The following is a 22289-nucleotide window of genomic DNA, read 5'->3' as shown; positions in this document are numbered from 1 at the left end:
TGAGCAGCCGTCATTCCAGTAGAGAGCAAGAGTTTGTGGGGGCCCCTCAATTTGCAGGGGAAGACCGACACTCCGACACTCCAGGATAAGCTGATTTACATGAACCACCTCACAGAACCCAACCTAGTATTTTTTCTCAGGGGGAAACCTGTTCTCACCATATGTATCCAAAATAATTCATAGGGGAGTTGTATCTGAGTTTACCCACATAGTAACATTAGCAACTGAAATGTAATTTGAGCGTTTATCAACATATAGTTTCTGTGAGAACATATGCTATTCAATATGATACAGCCTTCAACCAAAAGCAGTTATGTTTAAAAAAGAAGGAAAAGAAATGCAGCAAGAGAAAAATCTCTTCCTTCAGTTTCATGGTGTGACGTTTCAAACAATTGGTTAGTCAGCTTTCACGTCAAATCTTTCCTAAAATGCCTTTATGATTTTCACTCTAGTTGGAAGATTCAGGTCCAAAATTTTGAGCATGTTCTCTTTGCTTAAAGAACGTTTACTTACTATATTTTAAGTGAGAGAGAAAGTACTTATAAGTTAAAAAGCAATTTAATGAAGTAGGAAGACAAAACCGGTGTGAATCATTTGTACAAAACTGCTAAGCCACCACCTACGTGGTTACATTTTACAAACTGACAGAGCAAGCTCACACGCAAACTTGACAAAGCGTGGAACTGCTGTGACATTCCTAAAATAGCAGCGAGCAGCAACATTAGACTCTAAATTTTAAAAACTGTTGGAAAATGCATTTTTCTTACAACCTAAACCAGCGACAGGAGGAACATTCCGGAAATCCCTTTTCATGTCTGTATTCTGCATCCATGGATACTTACAGAGCACCGCTTTCTGAGGGCAGCCCCTGGGTGATCAACTCGTTCACACCCATGTCCACAGCACCGGAGTCTCGCTGGCTGATAACTGGAACATTTTCAAGCTGGCTACCGATGCAACGGGCAATCCATTACTTGCGTGGGTATTCCCTTTGTAATTGTGAGGCTAGCGGCTGCCGGTCCTCAGACTATGTCATCAGAAACCAGAGCCAAAAATCCAGGCGGAAAAAAGTGATAGGAGAGTCCCTCATCCCTAGTTGAAATAAATACTTAAAAATAAATTTATCATTCGCAGCCGTCTAGTGACTTTTTTTCTTAAGTATTATTCAAATAAATCAGCAAGAAAGGTGGAGAAGGATCCAGCCCGGCTGCTGGGAACGATGTAACCTGGCTGCTGGCTGCTGCAGTCGGCAGTCCCAGCTGGGTAATCAGAAGGCTTCGGTGCACTGCGCTGGGAAAGGAAGAGACAGGGGGAGCCCCAGCTCCCAGGACAAGCTGGACTCACGGCCCCCAGGGAGGAAGGCTGGATGAGGGACCACCTCCATCACGATCCCCTCCCTCGCTCCGCTCCAGATTCAGTTTTCAAATAAAAGTTACTGTTAATGTTATACTTTCAAAAGCATTCTTTCAAGGCCAAACTAGATGGAAGTGCAACCGAAACGGAAGAAAATGTGACGGAAGAGGCTTCTCAGCACACAAATAACTAGTGCCTTCCCCTCAACAGGGCTTAAGGGTTAAATCCTTTTATTCTGGAGTTTCCCGCTCGGCTGAAACAGAACAATTCTCCTTCCGGCATGATGCTGCTTTGAAGAGAGAACTTTTCATATCGACAATATTTTTGTTTTCTTCTACAGCACTTCCTAAAATAAAAAGAGAAACGTACCCTCCAGTTTTACTCTCTAGTTTGTTATCTGCAAAGCTGAAGCTCACAGTGCTGCCTGTTGTCACCAAGTTCTCCTTCTCCTGCGACAAAGCGGGGGTTTTTTACAGAGCTTCTCAATTTCACATTCTAAGAGTCAAACCCTATCTGGGAATGTGGCAGCTTCATAAAGAAAGTGCCCTTCCCTGTGGATGTGCTTATGGGCGCAGGTGTCACACATGAGCGCAGACAGGTCTAACAGTTTCACACCCTTCGGAAGGAACACTGACGTAAGCGCGCCAAGGCAGCATGAGATGCCCGGAGAATGGTCTGCTTCGATCTCTCACATTCTTTTTTTTAATACTATTACAATTCCTTTGACCAGCCCACACTTAACTTTCATTTTGTCCTGAGAATTCGAGGTGCTATTTATGGACTCTTTTCTATGTGCCAAGGACTGCGAGAGATAGTTACATACTCTTTTTCGTTTCCAATTATTTCTGCCTCCAATAAAGAAAAAGTCCAGACAGAAATCGAAAGGCTGTAAAAGATGGCAGCCCAGGTCAACAAGAGCACTAGAGAAGAGTTCTGTGTGGCAGGAACAGTGACCAGGCCTTGAGCAGCTACTGGAATAACAGCGTGCACGGAATGCCCTTGGCTTCACCACTGGCTTCTCGAATCACCGCCTCGCCTTCCTTGGTGACTTAGATTATCACATCAGTTGTCTGTAAATCCATTTATTTTCTGAAAACGCCGCTTCTCATTCATTTTCTGTTGATAAGGAGTTTCTGAAACAATCATCAAAAAACCATCTCTACTGCAGACAGCCAAGGCTACTCGCCTGCAACAGGATTGGAGATCTCTCTTATTCCCGAAGGGGGCCATTATTTCCACCGGTTGCCATGGTGATGCTGCAGCATTGCTGCTGTGTGCTCGACTACTTCCCATTGCAGTCACAGCGCACACTTAAATCAAATCATTTGTTTCACACGGCACGAGTTTTTCGCAAAACAAACACCTGGCTATGTAAAACGCAGTTAATCGAACCCTTAGCTTCACCTCATGGTGGTGATGAACGGGCACAGATGGAAGTGTCCACACACGCCGGTGTAAACGCGTGCAGCGAGATTTAAACCCAGGCGAAGGAATGTCTTAAAATACTTTAATTTATTCCCCTTCGTTAATTTAACGAGAGAGTGCTTACTATTTCCAATGACTTGAGAAATGCTTTTCAAAAGACAAAAGTAACAGGACTAAATACGGGGAAATACAAGTTTTTGCTTGTTGGCAGTTCACATTAATTGAACCTCTGCCATATTCTGCTATTTTTGAAGCAACAGCTGAGTTCTCCTATTTGTACATCTCTTATATTGCCTTTTATTTGTAACTAGTACACACACACACACACACATATGCAAATACGTGTACCTGTACTTTTATAGATTCCTGAGGTCTCTAACCTGTGAAGTCTGGCTTAAATAAAAAAGGCGAATGTTATTGATTCGCCAGTTCAAGCTAGTTGATTCCAGTTTTCAAGCTAGTTTCCTAAGGGATGGATTAAACTCGCCTTGATCTCAAGGATGCTGGTACTCTGAGGTTCTAGCCCTTGCATCCAGGTTGTGGGAAGGGTGTCTCCCCTTCACAGCCCCGCAGGAGGGGAGGGACACCGCAGACTGCCTTGAAATGGTAGGTGGGAGCCTCCCTTTGGAGCACACGGACTTCATCACTTTACCTTCTGGGCAAATGCGAGTCTATCTGGACACTCAGGGCCAGTAGTCAGCGTCCTTAGCTCTATAGCAAATGGGCTTGAGAGCTGGCTTGGCCTCCTGACAAGGCGATGCTAATCAACACGGGAGAAATCATCTGGATTCGACTTCAGAGACTGCTACTTGGAAAACGCAGGTAATTTACTAAAGCCAAACTTCAAGGAAAATGTTAAGTCAAAGTTTGGCGGAAATTGGTGAAGTTAACCTGAGTCTGAGTCGTGTTCTCTGTGCACTCTCGTCTTTTTTTCTGCCCCTGTATTTGTTTGCTGTTTGCTTTGTTTTTCTTTTCTTTTCTTTTTTTGCCACAACACTATTAAGATTGGACAGGCTTGGAGCTGAGAAGGTTTGTTGTTTTAGAAACAGAAAGAAAACTCTCTCTACATAGGAAAGAATGCCGTGGGGGCCTTAGACCCTGAGGCTGCAACAATGAATAGACACACTTCTTACAACACCCACTTATAAAGAAATGATGTTGCGACATTTACAGTAACTCCCAACAGCCAGGATGTGTCAGTCCCGTTTTTGTGAGTGCAGAGCCTGAGTGCATGTGGTTTGAGCCGTCCCTGCACCTCTCTGCCTCTTTCATTGGAAAGAAGAGTTTTCATGAGCTCAGCTGCTGACATGAAGTGACGTGGAGGGTGGAAGCTGACGGCCGAGCGGTGCACTGGATGGATGGAAATTCACTGACATGTGTTCCAGTGGGAGGTGCCACAGTTACAAAAACTGGGGAAGCCTCAGGTAGAAATGTTCTGAAGGAGATTCTTAAGCTGGAGATTCTATGGTTAGAATCCTGAGCAATTTGAATATACTTTAACCCAAAGTTAGTATGATACAGGAAAAATGGGGTCCCACTGTTCTCTTTCATTCTCCATCCACTGGGATGCAACATGCAGCCAGCTCTCATCCCAAATCCTCTCTTGGGTGATTATTTTCTAGTGTGGAAGCAATGACTTTAACAGGGCAGGGTTTGAGATTGTCCCCTTCATATATTATCATATAACTGGGTGTCTTTAGCCCATTTAACTGCCTTTGGAGAAATGTAGGTAAAGCTATGTGTTGCTGAGTAACAGAAGCTTCTGACACCGGGTGTGCTTCTTAGAGGAGCTCTTGCCCTTCCCAATAATTAGACATCATTCACTGCTCCACGTCCACACTGGGAATAACACACGAGACTTTACATCATGCTGAAATGAAAAGTGAATTGCTCTGGTTCCTGGCAACAACATGTCCACGACATGAATTTTCTCAGAGAAACCAGATTCTTTAAGAGTAAGGCTGGCAGCTAAGACAGGAGCAGGTGGAGAAGATCGCTTGCTGGACTCTCAAAGAAAGCTCCCTATTTCATGCTAACACACATTTTAGAAATAGAGGTCAAATCCATTTAGTTCAAGGTGGACTGGGATTTTTTTCAGTGTGTGTGCGTGTGTTGAGTGGGTGTAAACATGGACAGAATGCTAAATGAGGCACGTAAGAATGATTAGGTTCTTGACCTGACAATTTTCCTTTGATACTTAGCAAATTCACCACAACCCCAAGCAACACTTACTTTAGTCATCCTGTTATGCCATTCAGAAGAATTAATCAAACAGCGCAGCAACAGTGGAAAACAAGCTTTTCATGTAGGTGCTTATAACAATCTATTGCATGAAGTTATTTACGAAACCACAGAAAGCCTTGGGTCCAGTCCAGTTTCACACCCTGCTGGCAGGCTCTGGGCCATCAGCTAAGCACCAGCTGGATAATTCTGTGGTGCTATTCTGGATCCACAGACTTCAAGAATTCAGGGGCCTCAGGGATCCATTTAAGACCTTTAAATGGAGGCCCTAGAATTCACATGACTCATTTGCTGTCAGGTAGCCCCTGAAGGGCAGAGCTGGTGTTTGAATTTGGTATTCTGGCTGCCACAGGCACATTTTGGCAGGTCCTCATTCTGCACTCTGTCCTTCTGGAGGTGAAGATCACCAGGGACTAACCTCCTCCCCTCCAGAAGGGAGAAAAATGGCTTTATCCAGTACAGATGGATTCCCAGGAGCTAAGAGATATGCCTACCAACCCAAACCACCTACTCGCATTGCAATTTCGTATCTTGAAAAGGGACAGGATTTAAATCAATCAATTAAACATGGAGTCCAAAATGAGGACCTGTCATCAACCACAGGTTTACACACCCAGAAGAATGACCAAGGTTCAAGTCGAGCACATCACACGTAAATTAGCTGTGTGATCTCTGGCACAGCACAGGACTGAACACTAGCGAGTGGTGGCCAGACCCTGCTCTCAGGGTGGCTCCAGGAACCAAGGAGTGAGGCAGGCAAGGGCTTGGCATGCACCTGGACCCCAGAGCTCTCAGCACCTGGGAGCTCTTATAGCACCTTCTTACATCAACTTGCTGGCATCACTGTCTTACCCTCCAAATCCTGGGAAATTAGGTGACATGAGTGATTGAAAAAAATACAAGGAAGTTATGTGAAAAAGACCTGTATATGCAAAATAAATCATGCTGCCTGAACTGACCCTGTGCCCTGATACAGGATAGGATCTCAGAATTAACACCGTGTTTTTTTTATCCCTGAGTTTGGTCAACACTCTCTGAATTTCAAGCAGGGAAGCTTCTGGTGTTTCTGCAGCCTATTGTCATAGAAAGCATCATGTTCAGAAGCTGAGTCTCACCATTTTGCTGTTCTTCCTACAAGAGTGAGTGCACCAATACCTCCACAACTCACAAGATTCGTATTAGCCCTGTGACTTGGACCCTTAAAATTGGCTCTGTCACATCTCGAAAGCTCCCAGCTGCAGGGGCTATTCTAGGGGGAATATTCCACGCCTCTTCCTGGGTGCCTGGGCTTCAGACAAATTTAATAAGAAGCAAGGCACACCATGCTCTCCAGGGAAATGGATGGAGGAAAAGCAAGAAAACCAGGTTGCACGGTGCAGTTGACATTTCATCAATCTCCTGCTGTCATCAGCCAGGTGGACTGGTCCATCTCATGAGTAGACTCAGTGCCTATCATAACCCCTCATCCTCAGAAGCCAGAACACCATCACCTGGGAGACATACTTTGGATTCTCCTCTTTGAGAAGAAAGATCTCAGATCTGAGCAGCTGGAGATTGAATCCTGGGTCCATCCTGTCTCATGAGGGGAAGGTGGGGGCTCTCCTGCCACGTGCTGTTGCTCTGCTCTGATGGAATATGACACCACGGGGCTGGTGCTGAGGCCAGATTCATTCTTCTCGGTGTGTAAACCTAGAGTTGATAACAGGTCCTCACCTTAGACTACATCTTGGGTTGATTTAAAACATATCCCTTCTCAAGACGTGGAATTTCACTGCTCGTAGGTGATTGATTGGTGGGTGATCCCCTAGCAGTTAGGAATCCTGGGGATGGGGGTGGGGGTGGGGAAGAGAACGGCCATCAAAAACCCAAAGTGAGCTGAAACCTGTAGTTCTGGCCCGGTTTGGGGGCCAGTGCAGACCTGGAATGCAGCTCTCCCTGAAGTTCAGGCAGAGAGTGAATGAAATGCACCAAGATGCCCGTTTGACATCTGCCTGTACGGCCACAGAATGAAATAAAGCAAACTTGGCCTCATCCATGAAAGAAATCACTGAAGCCAGTCTGACTTTGGACAGAGAAAACCACCAGAGACTTACTGAGACACTTGGAGGTGTCTTAATTGACTTTATTTATTTATATCCATCTTGTGCCAAAAAGGATGTAAAGTAGTGTAAGGAGTATTAAATCATATCCATTCATTCGTCGTGCCAGGACTCGTGTGCGAGCACAGAGAGACAGGTCCCTGTTCTCATGGGGTCTACATTCGGATGAGGAGGAAATGGATAAATACAACTGTTCCAAACAGCAGAACGTGTTTCAATGACAATACAAAGAAAGTGAAACAGGGTGGCAGGAAGTAATCTGGGAGTCAGGTAAGGAGAGCTGGCAGCACTAGACAGGGTGGGCAGGGAAGGACAATCCTTCCAAAAATTAATAATGGAATCAGAGAGAATTAAAGCTCTAGCTGGAAATGGACCATGTTCCTCTGGAAAAGAAATCTCTTATTGCGAAACCACGGGTGAACGTTCCAGGGCTCTGACCATTGTCTCTCAAGCCAGGGTTCAGCTTCAGGGGTGTGAGAACAGAGAAACTGCCCACTCAGAAGGGGCTCAGTACCTGGGGCTTAAAGCTCTGCAGCCACTGTCCGGAAATCTGTAATAATTTTCTCTCTGAATTCCTGTTTTGTAGCTGAAGTCTGATGGGACAACAGCTCATTGCATCAGGGGTTTGGAGCCCTGACTTACACCTGGTCTGCCTCCTGCTGCCTCCCCAGGATGGTTCTTGACTGTCCACTTCCTGGTCCCTGATATGCACACCGCACTAACCAAGCTGCAAGGTAGAGGCTGGGGCAGCTATGAGGGTCCGCACCGTCTGAGAGCATCTCCGTACCCCAGAGAGCAGGACATTAAGTGGAAGGTAAAAAAACACCATGACAGGTCTGGAGAGAGGCCACAGAAGAAAGGAAAAAGCTTTTTTCCCTGCTCTTTGAACAAGCAATCCAGCATTTGATGTAGCTGGCTCTGTTCATGCTAAGTGCTGCCCCAGGCGCTATGGAGAATGCAAAGATGGAATTCTCTTTCTGCTAACTGCCTACTTTCCCCCACTCTCCATGCCTGTCCATTCATTCACTCACTCATCCATCAACCATACGTGCAGTTCCTGAGATCTGCTAGGTGCTGGGCGACCACTGGGGATTCAAAGACAATTAGGATGCTCCTGGTCCTCCAGGAGCTGACACCGCCCCACATGTCACAGTCAGGCACGCCAGGCACGGGAGCCAAATCCATTGTTCTCTGTCCCTCTGCAAGGATCCAACCAAGCATTGGTTTCAAGTTATGTGTCACACATTATATAAATCATGGATAAAGAAGAAAATAGGAGTTTGAAAAAATAGGCATCTTCTATAGCTCAACCGATAGCTCCAAATCATCAGGCCATTCTTTGAATTTGACTTTTCATTTCCCAAGACTAGCATTTAATTCTCTTTTAACCATATCCTTGAAGAAAACCCTTTACCGTGGACTTAAGAAACTTAGAGAAGCATTACCAGGATTGCTGAGACACCACTGACCCTGGTTTCTGTATTCCATGGAATCTGGATTAGAAATTTCAATGAACCCTCTTTCATCTGCTTACCCTCCACCAGGCCCACTTGGTTCTGTGACTAGGGGCAATTTCAAGTTTTTTTTCAAATTCCCCACGGACACTGTGATACATACAACAGACACATTTTTATAAAACACGTTGTAGCCCAGCTGAAATAAAAGTTAAATTTTTTTACCTTTAAAATGAATTTTCAGAAAGGGTCAACGTGTTCCAAAAAGATAAAGACTCCCATTTGCAGCATTATTACAAATGCCCGGACGTGGTCCCTGACCAGGTATTTGGTTTCTGACCAAGTATTGGGATTTGGGACCTGGTACCTGAGTTTCTAGAGGAGGTACTTGGATTTCAGGCTCAGTATTTGGAGTTCTGGTGCAGTACTGGGATTTCTGACTTGGGACCCGGATTTCTGACGGTGGCGCAACAGCACACGGGCGGAGGCATCAAGGCTGCAGCTCCAGGCCTGCAGTCTGGCCCTGAGAGCGCCCGGTTATTTCCTGAGCTTCACCAGGCCTGGGAGGCTGCTGAGCAGCCGCCCTGATGAACTGTTTCTCCTTTCCAGCGAAACAGCCTGAGGAAGCCCTGAGCCCAGGTCTGGGAAGTCAGTTAAAAGCAGATCGTCCTGAAAGCAGAGAAACACCCCCATCTGCCATCGCACCCTGAACTTTTTAGAGTCCTCATCTTGAACACAGACACCTTGTCGTGCGATTAATGTTGTACTAAAACTTTTCTATGTCTTCCAGAGTCTCATCTTGTAAGGACAGAATTCTAGAGCCTTGCAGAGGTGGGCGGCTAAGGAGATGGGTGCCCTTAGGAGGTGGGTGACTTGATTAAGGCCACACAGCCAGTTAGGATAGATGCTGGGCCTCTTGACCCCTAGGCCGGCTGGTCCTCTGCTCCTCTCCTGTTCACTCCACTGAGCAGTCCGCCTGCCCCCACCCAGTTTCCTTTGTTGTTCTTCTGTGGTTTGTACTGTCTCTGCTGCCTCTGGACCTCTTTGGTCTCTGTGCTTGCCATCCTCGTGCATACCCAGCTTCTCAGGCAGCACCGTGTAAACCCGATGCTGGGCGCCCTTGGGGCTGGGTTAGGGCACGACTTTCGACTGCTTGTCTGGCAGGCTCACCGCTCTGCGCTCAGCCAGGCAGAGTGCATCACTGGAGAGACGGAAGGCCTGCACTCCTCCTTCACCCAGAGGAGTAGCACTGAGGTGCCCATGAGCGGATGCAATACAGCAAGGACTGAGCCTGAAACAGGAGTTAAACCGCTCTGGCAGCCAGGAAAACCCCCAGTGATATTTCCAATTAAGGTTATGGACCAGAAGGGGTTATCAGATCCCAGCTGGGTGGACAGAGGCCACCTGGAGTAGACAGAGTGGACACAGGAAGTGTGACAAACACTGCATGGAAACTGATTACGTCACTAGGCTCTCCACTAGGGAAACCTACCACGTGGCTTCTCAAGTGGAATGGATTTGTTGAAACACGAAAAAAGATGTTTAAGAAAATTACACAACTTTCAAAAACATTTTTATAGAAAAATGTATTTGGATGTGTAATGAGGCACAGTCTCCTCTAAGGGAGAACACCACAGTGGTAGGATGACGTCATCACTGCCATTTCACAGGAGCCCGGGGGAGGCTAAAAGCCTTCTCTTGATAATATTGCTCTGTCCCCTTGTCTCAAACACTCTGAGTACCACATTACTCAGAGTATATCAAAAATAATTTTTTAAAGGAAACATGACTTAATCCTCGGCTCAACAGGAGGAAAACACACAGCTATGGATAGTGAATCACTCATTAAAAATTAAATAAATCCACCCACAACGGGAAACAGCATAACAGAATGTCGCTGTTGGCTTCATGTTGGAAGGAAGCCAAAAATAGGTCTTGGAAACAGTGATGCCTCTGAATTGGATCTTGCTCCAATTGTGTGCATTTAGGATCTGTAACTCCATCTCAGCAACATACCCTCTCCAGTCTCTCTTTCATTGAGAAGAGGGGAGCAGAGCGGCCTTGGGGGTTTCCATGGTTTCTGAGAAGATCAAGTGACCCGCCTCCCCCGTGAATCACTTCTTCAGGTAAAATAAACAATGCCACAGCCCCCAAAGCCATTCACCAGAATGGATCTCAGAACAACGGGGAAAGTACCTTTGTTGTATTAATTAACATTTCTGCTTAAGTTTGAAAGTCAAAGTCTATGGATTCCCAGCGTTTACTTCCTGCATGTAAGCAACATCGTGGAAAGAGAAAAATCGCTTTTCAAAACATTGTTTTCCATTAATAAAACCCTCCTTTACATGTTCCTGCTCCGTTCAGAAGGCAGTGGGAGCGCAAACACAAATAAGAGAAGGGAAAGAGAAAGGGCCAAAGACAGCTGCTTTCTTTCCAAACTGGAGATTCTAAGACATTTACATCACGATGCACAAACTTCATCCCAGAAGGGAAGGCGATGAACGCAAGTGGCCCCAGACATGCCTGATACGCAGCAGCGGCCTCTTTGGAGGGATTTCTGTTGTTAAGTCAAAATCCAGAGAAGCATCCGCTAGATCAGAGAACTTGACGTCTGGAAGGGACTTTTAAAAAAATCTCATCCGGTTTTTACTTTTTAGACAAAGAAGGTGTGACTCAGGGCATGAAGGGACACGTCAAAGTCATTCAGCTTTCTAGAACTGAACTCTATTTCTGTCCAATCCCTTCCCAGGCTCCCTTGCAAAGCACTCAATCATACTTGCTAAAGAAAGGACTCGAATGTCAGCCGGACAGGCCATATTTCCTGAAATCAGAACTAGGACCTACCGCTTCATTTTCTCAGACCTTGCACAACTCCACGCCTGCAGGAGATACCTGATAAACGCGGGGTGAGGGAAAGCAGCAACTACCGACTGCGCTGAAAGGAAGCCTGGCAAGTGTGTGAAAAGAGATTAGAAAACTGGATTTGGTCAGCAGATAACATGCGGAAATGGTCGGAACCCCGGCCAAGATCAACTCAAGTGATCATAAAATTGTTCCAAAATATAATTATCTACCAGCAAACTGTTCGCAGAATCCACGGGATGTGTTCTTATTTATGAATGTGCTCTATTCCTTGCGTAACTCTAAAATACGACTTTTCACTATGGGAAACTTTAATTTTCTTTTTGGCAGGTCTGCACCTCACCCTCGGTGGTGGTAATGAGAGCTGGCTGGCTTCTAGGCTTGAGAGGAACCCTGGCACTGTGTAGGGAACCTGAGTGTCCCTTCCCGCTGTCCTGGCAAATCACTTCTGCAAGCCGGCCTGGGTCTCTGTCTTCTCATCTTTAAGGTGGAGGTGAGAATGCACACTTGGACTGCCTCCAGGTATGTCTGAGGCCCAAATGAGACAATGAACTTGAGCATGCTTGGTAAACTGTAAAGTGCTCCACATGCATGTGTGTTATCATAAATGCGATTCATGTTTTCAGCAGAAGGCATTTAAGTTATCTGGCAGAACAGGAAATAGATCAAGTCTTGTTTCTGCGAATAATAATTCCCACCAACATGACGTTTTTAAAAACTTAATTTCTCAGCAGCAACATGGTAAAGTGGAAGTTTTAAAAATATTTTAATACACAGCACCTGAACACAAAATCCGCACCATTTCTGACAGCAGATCAATCTCGGTAGAGTTGTTTGAAATCAGTTAAACACCATCAACATATTTTTAAAAAGCTGTTAGAATTCAACCAGCCCCTATGATAAAATAAGACGAATCCAAACTTTGTTTTTGCTTGTGCTCATTTCTATTCAAAACAGGGGCAAATCCATTATGTGACGCATTTTTGTTCAGCAATTCCACAGGGATTTTTCCTTTTCCAACACTTTAAATACTTTACACCAAACTCTGCATCATAATAAGCAGTTTTAAAGTCACTTCAAATTGGCAATTTTTGAAGAGAATGCATCAAGTGTCCTGTTGCTCAACGTCCCGATTCACACGGGGACGTCCCCAGTGGATGGGCCTGAGGCTGGGGATGAGTTCCCATAACAAATGGGGGTTGGTCCACGTCCTTCCAGTTGACAACAGAACTCACTCCCGATTCTGCGGCCCAATGGGTTTGGGAAATCTCTCTAAGGACCTACCCAGAGGGCTTTATAATGTCTTATCTTCTCTCCCCCGTGTGAATGACACCCATCCTCAGGCAGCGGGCCTGGGTCTGCAGCTGAGGACACCTCAGCTTCTACAAGGTAATCTGCACCAACAGGAAGGCCTTGCACACAGGTGGGCCCTGCCTCGTGACCCGCACTACAAGCTCTTTGAAGACCAGCGCATTGTCCTGCTATCCATGCGCCTCCCACTTCTCACCCTGCCATTTTTAACTAAAACGCCACTTCACAAATCTAGTTGTTAAGGACAATTAAGAGGGTGAGTTTGATTATAAAAAGAGGAAATGTCCAACTTAAAATGGGTGGGACTTTGATGTGTCATCCAGCCAGCGAAGGGTCCCAACAGTAGCTGGGGGTTGTTTTCCTCAAAGGTGAACCCCACTTGGATTCCTGGCAGTCTGACAACCCACCGGGCCCACAGCAGACGGCTCCTCTCTGCCATCCCCATGCACGACTTGGCTGAGCTGTGGAGCATTAAAACGGCTTCCTGAAGCATAACTCCCAGATTTCCTGCACAGGGCTGGACAAAGCTAACTGAGGTGCCTGCCAAATTTTCATTTAATGAATGCTTCCTGATAATATTCTTTAACCTAATTTTTAAATACCTTCGGAATTATACAACAAGCAACCATGACATCAATTCCAAATGACAAGAAAGGCTCCCCTTTACCTCTTTTCCTACGGGGATGCCGCTGGGGAGCCATCCTGGCCTGCGAGAATCCATGTTTTCCTGTCAGCTGAAAAAGGATTTCTAGAAAAATTCCAGCTCTGAAGTGGGTCTGCTGGAAGCTCGGGGATGAGACATGAGTTTATATAGGAAAGCTGTGTTCCTATTTCCTCTAGGTGGAAACCGTGACGGCTCAAAGTCCACGCCTTTGCTCTATGACAAACGATTACCTAGTAGCCTCTTTTAGGAGGTACTTCTTGGAAGAATGCTGAAACTTTCCTGGGGGGAAAATGGAAATGGAAATAAATGAGGGATTAGTCTGTTTGTCACCATCAGGTCCAGAGGCCTTCTTCCAATTTACTGTCAGCTTCTAATTTCAGCCTATGGGAGAGTAACTCCGTCACCATTGGGAGAAACACATTTTGCTCAGATAGGAAACTCGTGGAACCCACTGATGCTAATAAAAGCCCAAGAACAGGGCAAAGGAAGGAAACAGGAATCAAATATCCTAGAAGGTTTCAAATCTTCTGTGCTGTGCACATCATGCATCAGGCTTCTCATTTGGTTCTGCAAATTCAGAAAACCAGCACAGGGCACAGGGGGCCTGTTCCACCAGCAGAACCGTAACCCCAGCTGTGGTGGGCGGAAAGAAAGTGCGCTCAGAGTGGTTCACCCTGTCCTGGCAGAACACAGACTAGGCCCCTGTACTTTATTTTTTAAAAACCCTCAGATTCCTTTATTTTTCTGCCACGGCGGCCATTCAAACCAACACCAAGGAAGAAAAGTGACTTGGAAGAGAAAAACCACACATATTGAAACTGATAAAAGAGGAAGCTTAGATTGTTACAGAGGACAAGGCTAGTGAATGAATATTCTAAGTTAGTTTTAAAATTAAATTCACTGTTACTTAATATTAGCACTTAATTTAGTTTTCTTTTATTCCTTTGGTATTTCCACGAAGCACAGGGAAGTAGTCAAGCTACAGTATCATTTAATTTTACTTACTGGTGGTTACCCTTTGGTATAACAGTATAAGACCTCCAAGAGCCTGAGAAAATATTTAAACCTTAATTATGTGCCTTCCTTAAATTCTTAATTCTGAAACTCCATTGCATTATTGAAATACTATGCACCTGAGGGCCACAGGGTTGCAAGCCCGCTCCGGGTGAGGGCACTTTGGTCATGCTGGATGATCAACAAGAACTACAGTATTGCTTCCCAAGTTTACTTGTAAATACCCCAAAAAAAAGAAAAAGAAAAACATGAGACTGGGTGGCTGTGCTAAAAAGACTCCTCTTAATCCAGTTAAACAGGGGAAAAAATTTGACTCTTTTTTAAGGTGAAATATTAATATAGTGTTGGTTTTGTTTTTGGTTTTTTGGTTTTTTTTTTTTGAGGAAGATTAGCCCTGAGCTAACATCTGCTGCCAATCCTCCTCTTTTTGCTGAGGAAGACTGGCCCTGAGCTAACATCCGTGCCCATCTTCCTCTACTTTATATGTGGGACACCTGCCACAGCGTAGCTTGCCAAGTGGTGCCTAGGTCCACACGCTGGGAACCAGCAAACCCTGGGCCGCCAAAGCAGAACGTGAGAACTTAACGGTTGCGCCACTGGGGCCAGCCCCTATAGTGTTGGTTTTTTTAATGATAAATCAGGGATTATTGCTAGAAAGGGGAACTCCTTTTGATATCCATTATAGTATCGGCATATATGTCACTACCCAGTTAAATGCTTTCTTTAAAAAGTTGGAAACAGTTGCCATAAATTTGTGATGATGTTAGTAATGACAGTTTTATTAAATGCTTACTTTGGGTCATCTCCCTTAAACATCACAATAATCCTAGGAAGTGACTGAAAGATGAGAGAAAAGGAGGCTCACACAGGGTCGTGTGTCTACTCAGTAGCTACTGACCACGCTCCTGTCTGCCCCAGCCCACCACATGTGGACGGTGGCCTGGGACAGTCTCCAACCTCGGGAAGTTTACTCTCTCCTGCCCTGCCCAAAGCGAGCTATTTAATTAGCTCTAACTCACTCAAAGTTTCTATTCTTACAAATTAGAAATAAATTCCTTTCTATTAGTTGAAATCCTAAAGTTCTGGAACAAGTCTCAAATGTTGAGCAATGAAAATGCCGTGGGCTAAAAGACAAATGTGATGTTCTACTCTGATGCCAGGGGGCAGGTTCCAAACAAAGGCAGTGGATAAGGTAGCTACCGTGGGGAGGGTCACACTTCAGACACCCTTTCCTCACACTGAAGAGGATTCCTGAAATCAGAAGCACTCTTAGTCTAAAAACATACAGCTTCCTAAAGCAGAACTTTACTCTCCTGTCGAAATGGAAGCAAAGGATGGAACCAGGTGGAGGAACATGCTGCCAAAGCTACTCTGGCTACCAAGTGCCTGTGGTGGACACAGAAGTAAGACGTCGACTCCTGGACAAACACTCAGTCACCTTTGGATGGGGTACAAACTTCTCAATCTGTTGCTGGTGTTGAGACTGATGCTGGTGTCGGGGGGAGCCCTGGAAGCACATCATAGGATCACTCAGCTGAGAGAGCTGCCCACCCATTCACACCACGTAGCAGGTCAACTTGCCAAGAGGTCAGGAAATCCTACAGTGGGTGGATGGCAAGACTGAGTGTGCAGGGCCGGTGCTGAGCAGAGAGCCAAGGACGGGGAAGGTCAGACACTTTTAACAAATCATAATCTGTGCCTTGTATTTCGGAAGGACATGAGTCTGTGGGGGCCTGATCCCCAAATATCTCATTCCACAGGTAGGGATCCACTGCTTTTGATGAGCACCATGTTTAATACCCATTCAAACCAACATGAACAAACCAATACTTCTCACGTAGGATGCTGAGGCAATAACGGATTGCAGACTTCTTGTAATTAAGTCTCTATTCCATTAACAGTATTCCAATAATGATCCTTCTCTTTGATCCCACCATTGACAACTGCCCAAGTAGATCACGCCATTCAGAACTGACAACATCCAGTGATAGTGCAATGGAGAACATGGACAACAAAATTGGTTTAGAAGGTAGCAAATGGAAGCTTTCCTATTCTCCATCCTGATAAATCAATCACTGACTAAACTTCCCATTCCTTCGGACAGGGAGAAACAGTCCATGCACCCAAAACACATTTGATCACATCAGGAATAACCATAAACATTTATGCCCAGAGGCAATAGTGCCACAAAGGGCACATCCCCTAAAAGAGGGGGCCAGCCAAGGCAAAATAATTGACCCACTGACCTTAAAATAATTCAGAGCAGAGTCAAGTATTTCAAACAAGATAATGCATTTAACAAATACAGCGTCCTAGACACCCACATCCTGGAAAACACACTAGAGGTGAGCATGGACACCACAGCACACCATGCACTGTCTACCCACATGCTACAGCTACTTCAAAACTCCTCGATTTTCTTCCCTCGATTTCTTTAGGGAACTTAACACCATTAAGTTGATTAAGTAGAACACAAAAAGGAGATGGTGTTTCTTTTTCTAAGTACGAGGACCTCAAGGCCAAGGAAGGTTGCCTGGACCCCAAAAGGCAAAAAATTATGTGGTGACGACGCTGGGTTTTTTTTGTACCAAAAGTGCAATCCAGAAAAGCTCCTTTTCAAAAGTTTTCTCCACAGCAGATCAACTTAAGAAGCAATTAGCATCAATGCAATTATGTGCCACTGTGCTCCCTAAGTGTCGTTGAATGTGTGTCACCGAGATAAGGCAAGGCCCCTTTAAAGGAAGGACAAGTTGGTGAAAGGAAAGAATGTGAAAATTGTGTTCTCAACAATACATTTCAGGACACTGAACAGCTGAGCCAGATTTTATACGCAAAAGAAAAAAATGATGTAACAAAAAGTGTGATAGGAGCCTGTTCAAGCAAGTTAAGGCATAAAATTCAAATATAACATGCTGACCACATGGCCTTCTTTCCCTAGAAGACAATGCTTCGCTAATAAAGTCCCACACTTTTTTTTTTAGCCAGTTAACTTCATATCAGAAATAATTTTTAAAAAGTTTTTGTACTCACCAAGGGAAAACGAAGGCTATAGTCTGAAAAAGAAAAAGAAAAAAAGAAAGAGTTAATCTTCTGGTTAATAGGCATTAGTTGCCACTTCTTTCTCTACAGCACTAATTGAATGTGCCCATTTTAGCTTCATTGTTCGGGGTCTTCTTGAGGCCTTCTTATCTAGATGACAATAACTTCTTTTCGTTGCAATCACCAGCTTTCAAAAGTGTCCTGCCCCAAACTCTCCTGTCAGCTGATGGTGGGGCTGACCTACATCTGAAGTGTTTGGCGTCTAGCCCCCGAGGTGCTGCGACAGTCAGTGGCTCCTTCTGTACCTACAATGCCCCCTCCCCGTGAAGTGGTCCCCTCAGCCCATCTTTCCCAGAGACAGCCTCTTGAAACCTGCTGGGGTGGCCCCCTCACCCCAGTTTTCCAGCTTAATCATTATCCAGCTTGCTCATTCCCATTAATTTAGTTCTCATGTTCTTTTTGTTTTTAACAGCCTTATTGAGATACAATTTACATACCATAAAGTCCACCTGTTTAAAGCGTACTTTATGGTTTTTAGCAATGGTTTTTATCAGAATCACAGAGTTTTGCCACCATCACCATAATCTAATTTTAGAACATTTTCATCATCCCCAAAGAAACTCCATGCCCATTAGCTCATTAGCTCCCCAGCCCATCCTCTCCTCACCCCTTGGACCCCAGCAACCGGCAATCTACTTTCTGTCTATGAATTTGCCTATTCTGGACATTTCACATAAATGGGATCCTACAACACGTGACCTTTTGCAGCTAGCTGCTTTCACTTAGTATAATGTTTTTGAGGTTCATCCATGTTGTAGCATGAGCCAAGACATCATACCTTTTTATGGACAAATATTACTCCATTATGTGGATATGCCACATCTTCTTGACCCATTCCTCAGCTAACAGACATGAGCCTCTTGTTCTTGACTGAGAGGCCAGTAAGGCAGCCTCACACTAGAGCTGTTAGTCTGCATCTATGCATGGCTGGACACCATGCTCAGCTGTCATCGTACATCTGCACTGCTAGAAGGTGGAATCATCTTCTGATCACCACTATTTTTAAATAGCTAAAGCGGTACACAGTGTTTTGCACCAAAATAGACTATTTCTTATCTTAGTTGTGGCCAGGCTAGACAGTCTAAACCAAAGACAACAGTCCCAGGACATAACTATAATAAATTGTTGCACTAATTAAAAACTTGAACTGTGATGTAGGCTTGAAGCCCAAAAAGCAGAAGAAATAGTTCTTCTAATACTAAGGGATTTTAAATCTACTTGGGCAAATCTATGGCCAACGTTATTCTTAATGGTGGAAGACTGAATGCTTCCCCCTAATACTGGGAACAAGGCAAGGAGGTCCACTCTCACCACTCATATTTAACATGGTATTGGCGGTCCTAACCAATGCAATAAGGCAAGAAAAAGGAAAAAAAGACAAAGACATGGGAAAGAAAAAAATAAGACTTTATTCTCATAAGACATGATTATCTACACAGAAAACTCCAAAGACTCTACAAAAAAGCAACTGAGGATCAATCTGAGTAACATAGTCAAAGAGTCCCACAGTGCAGAGGAGCCCAGTTCAACTCAAAGCAAACAGCAGGAAGTGGAGGGCGACATTGAGTGTTGGGCAAGAGGTGATCATCAGAGGTATGTGGAACTACTTTTCTGTAAGAATAACTTATTACAAGAGTCCACCCCTTCCAATCCCCCAAAAGAACTTGGGAAGATGCTGGAAAGAGTGCCTTGTGGTATTTGCCTGGGGCCAAGCATGGGGAGAAGCCAGAAGTGGAAGGCACCCTCAGTATTTCAGGAGGATTGATAGAAATGTTCAAAGCTACCTTCCAATGTAATTTTGAGTCATTTTAACATAAAATAAAGCCCAGTGATAGGCAGAAGCACATCCTTTGCAGAAGCAGAGCTGCAGGTCTGAGTCAACTAAACTAAAACCCATGAGGAAAACACCAGTCAGGCGGAGCACCAGGGGGCACTCTGTCAATGGCTGGGTAGGTAAATGAATGAGCATGACTGACTAAATCCCAGTCAAACACAAATAATTTTGAATTAAACTTTGAACTAATTTCTTTTTTAAACAAAGCAACACTACATGGAACAGCGGGCTCTACAAATAGATCAAAAAATGTATTGGTATTGGTTTGGGGCTCACACTTGTTAGCATGAAACCACAACTGTCAGTTTCTCTAAGTACAGAATTAGAGCAAAAACCAAGCCACCCCAGGATATCCTCTAAAGTCAAGCTTTATCAAGTGAACACCCTCATTTGGCCCAAGGCCTTGGGGAAGATGGTTACTGTAATACTGAGCAAAACCTTCGAAAAGGTGAAATAAGCACATTACAAAAATGGGGGTGAGAGAGGGTGGTTCCCGTGGATGATCTGCTCCTCTCAGGAGGGGGTTGTCCTTGAGGAGCTTGCACAGCACAGTGCCACAACTGGAGAGCTTCTTGGTCTTACCTGGAAGGGCACTGTCCTCCAGAAAAGGGAAGGAGAGAAGCTATGAGATCAATTGGGCCTTTCGAGTGCCTTGGCAGCTGCTTACCGTGCCTCTCTCACAGTCTGCAGCCAATCCTAGGAGGCCAGAGGAGTTCCATTTTAAGGATGAGAAGACCAAGGCTTGGTGAGCTCCTTGATCAGCAATTCCCAGAGCAAGGAAGCAGGACAGAAGGGATGCTAGCCCAGGGCTGCTGAGACCATGCTTTGCGGGGCACACAGGGGAAGCCAGCCTACGTTGTGGCTGACTTTTGTTTGCTTGGTTTTTTTCTTTCTGTGTCTCCATCCCCCCAGGGAAGCTGTATTTCCTCAAGAGACAGTCTTCCTTTCCTTTACGTGTTTAGTGTCTGGAGCCCTGCCTGCCAGCAGGAGGGCTCGCGAAGGACATTCTGCGCAGGGCAACAGGGATACCAGAGAACTCCTTAAAATCCCTTCTAACTCTAGAAAGAGCTGCACTGTGGTCTATGCACCAGAAAGAGCTGGAAGGGCCCAAGCTGGCCACATACTTCCTCTGGGGAGAATTGAGTCTGTAGCAGTGGCTCGGCTGACAGAGGTCTGGCCCAGCCTGACCATGGAGTTGCTGCGGCGGGTCTGTCCCCAGAGCATACAGGTGCAGCCACTCTGCTGCCAGGGAGCAGAGGTGAGGAGGACACCCTGCCAGACCCTGGGAAAGAGGCAGTGTGAGGACATGGAAAAGGGGAAATCCACCCTGGGGCGGGGGGAGGGGCAGGCAAGGTCAGGAGGGCAGGCAGGCAGACCGGTGCTCCTGCAGGAAGCGGCTGCGCTGCAGCAGGGTTTGGTCCTGATCACTCACAAGATATGAAACACCCAGCGATATTATTGTGCATCCAAACGTGCAAAGAAGAAAATAAAACTACAGCACTTAGAATCAATCCATTGGAACTGTTCCATTTAAGGGAAAAATTAAAATCATTTCTGACTTGTCAAGTTCTGAGATGGACAGAAGTGGGCAGTCTTTCCAAATTCAGACAAAATTGTGACGTCTTTTATATGCATCCTTGGCCTGAAGCATCATAAAGATTCGACCAGGCGGAATGGATGTTACTGAGGGTGTATCCACAAACTGTCCTTTTAAATGGGCAGCAGCATTTAAAAAACGTTTGCACATTTACATTTTATTTTAAAATACTTACATACGTATATGCATGTATACTGTATCTAAACTGTGAACTTTTTCTGATGGGTTAAAATTTTATAAAGCAAGGGCACACAAATAAAAATCTGAATTACGCAATTAAACCCCACGGACTCTGACCTCTGGCCTTGAAGGAATCTTATCAGGAGTGATCAGAACCCCCAGAGCGAAGCTCCTCTATCCTGGCGGCATTCTCTTAGGCTCCCGTGTTCCCCAAAAGACACCGAGTTGTCCTGACCACGTGGTCAGAGCACTTGGATTAGCAAGAAGTGTCGTTCACTCTCAGTCATAGTGACACTCAAGCCTGATGATGAGGATGATTAACTTAGACGGACTGCCCAAATAATAGGAAAAACGCTACACGTGAGAAAACAACACAGACCCCATCACACAGACCAAGTGCAGAGGAAGAAACCTCAGCAAGGGCCGTGGGCTGCCTCGGCATTCTGTCAAGGAACCAGTCCACTCTGCTTCCAGGTGGTAATTCACAGGACGGGGAAGAGCACAAAATGATTCTGAATCATCTGGGCTCAGATGCTCACTGACCTCATCCTCTGCCAAGTCTCACAGTCTCCTTGTTTACCTTCCAGGCATCGGCAAAGCTGTTAATTTCCATATTTTCTAATGCATGAAAGAAAGGCTGGAAGGAGCCACTGAACTCACTGGGGGAGGGAAACCTCCGCGAGTGACGAGGAGTTTGGCACAATCTTACTCGGCCCACACCACAGCAAGCCACCTTCAAATGGGGGGAGGGGGAATCCTTAAAACAATGTTGCTAAGGTTGGAAAAAAGATTCATTTTTTCAACGACCCATTTTGTCAATCTATGACCGCCAAGTTGGCCTTCTAAATATTTGGCAACTTTTAAGAATTATTCATGGGCAGCTGCTCAGCAAAGACCCAAGTGCATCCCTGCCTGCTTCTCGAGAGCGTTTTCTGGAGCACAATCCCCAGCTTCCGAAGTACACATAATAGCACCTCTCTAATTACTCGAGGTTGGGGGTCCCCTCTTTGGATTAGAAAACTATGCAAATTAGCAAACCTGATGACTCCACTCTGCAAGTACAAATGGCTACTGGCTTCCATACTTCCATGTCTGTCTATGCCACTACCATCACCATAGAACGCAGAAACACAGGACTCTGATGCTCCGTGCTCCC

General features: G+C 45.3%; 1 protein-coding gene across 4 annotated transcripts in view; it reads right to left on the bottom strand.

The window, feature by feature from the left end:
- Positions 1-22289, bottom strand: part of PTPRE (protein tyrosine phosphatase receptor type E) — a 172533-nt gene that overhangs the window by 90474 nt on the left and 59770 nt on the right. For all 4 annotated transcript variants that reach the window (XM_046654336.1, XM_046654339.1, XM_046654337.1 and 1 more), the window contains exon 2: positions 17454-17476. The gene's annotated coding sequence lies outside the window, so the exon portion shown is untranslated. The remainder of the gene's footprint in view (positions 1-17453; positions 17477-22289) is intronic.

This window comes from Equus quagga, chromosome 2 (genome assembly GCF_021613505.1).
Source record: "Equus quagga isolate Etosha38 chromosome 2, UCLA_HA_Equagga_1.0, whole genome shotgun sequence".
NCBI lineage: Eukaryota > Metazoa > Chordata > Mammalia > Perissodactyla > Equidae > Equus > Equus quagga.
The sequence above is the reverse complement of the archived record's forward strand: the minus strand, read 5'-3'. Positions and strand labels throughout refer to the sequence as shown.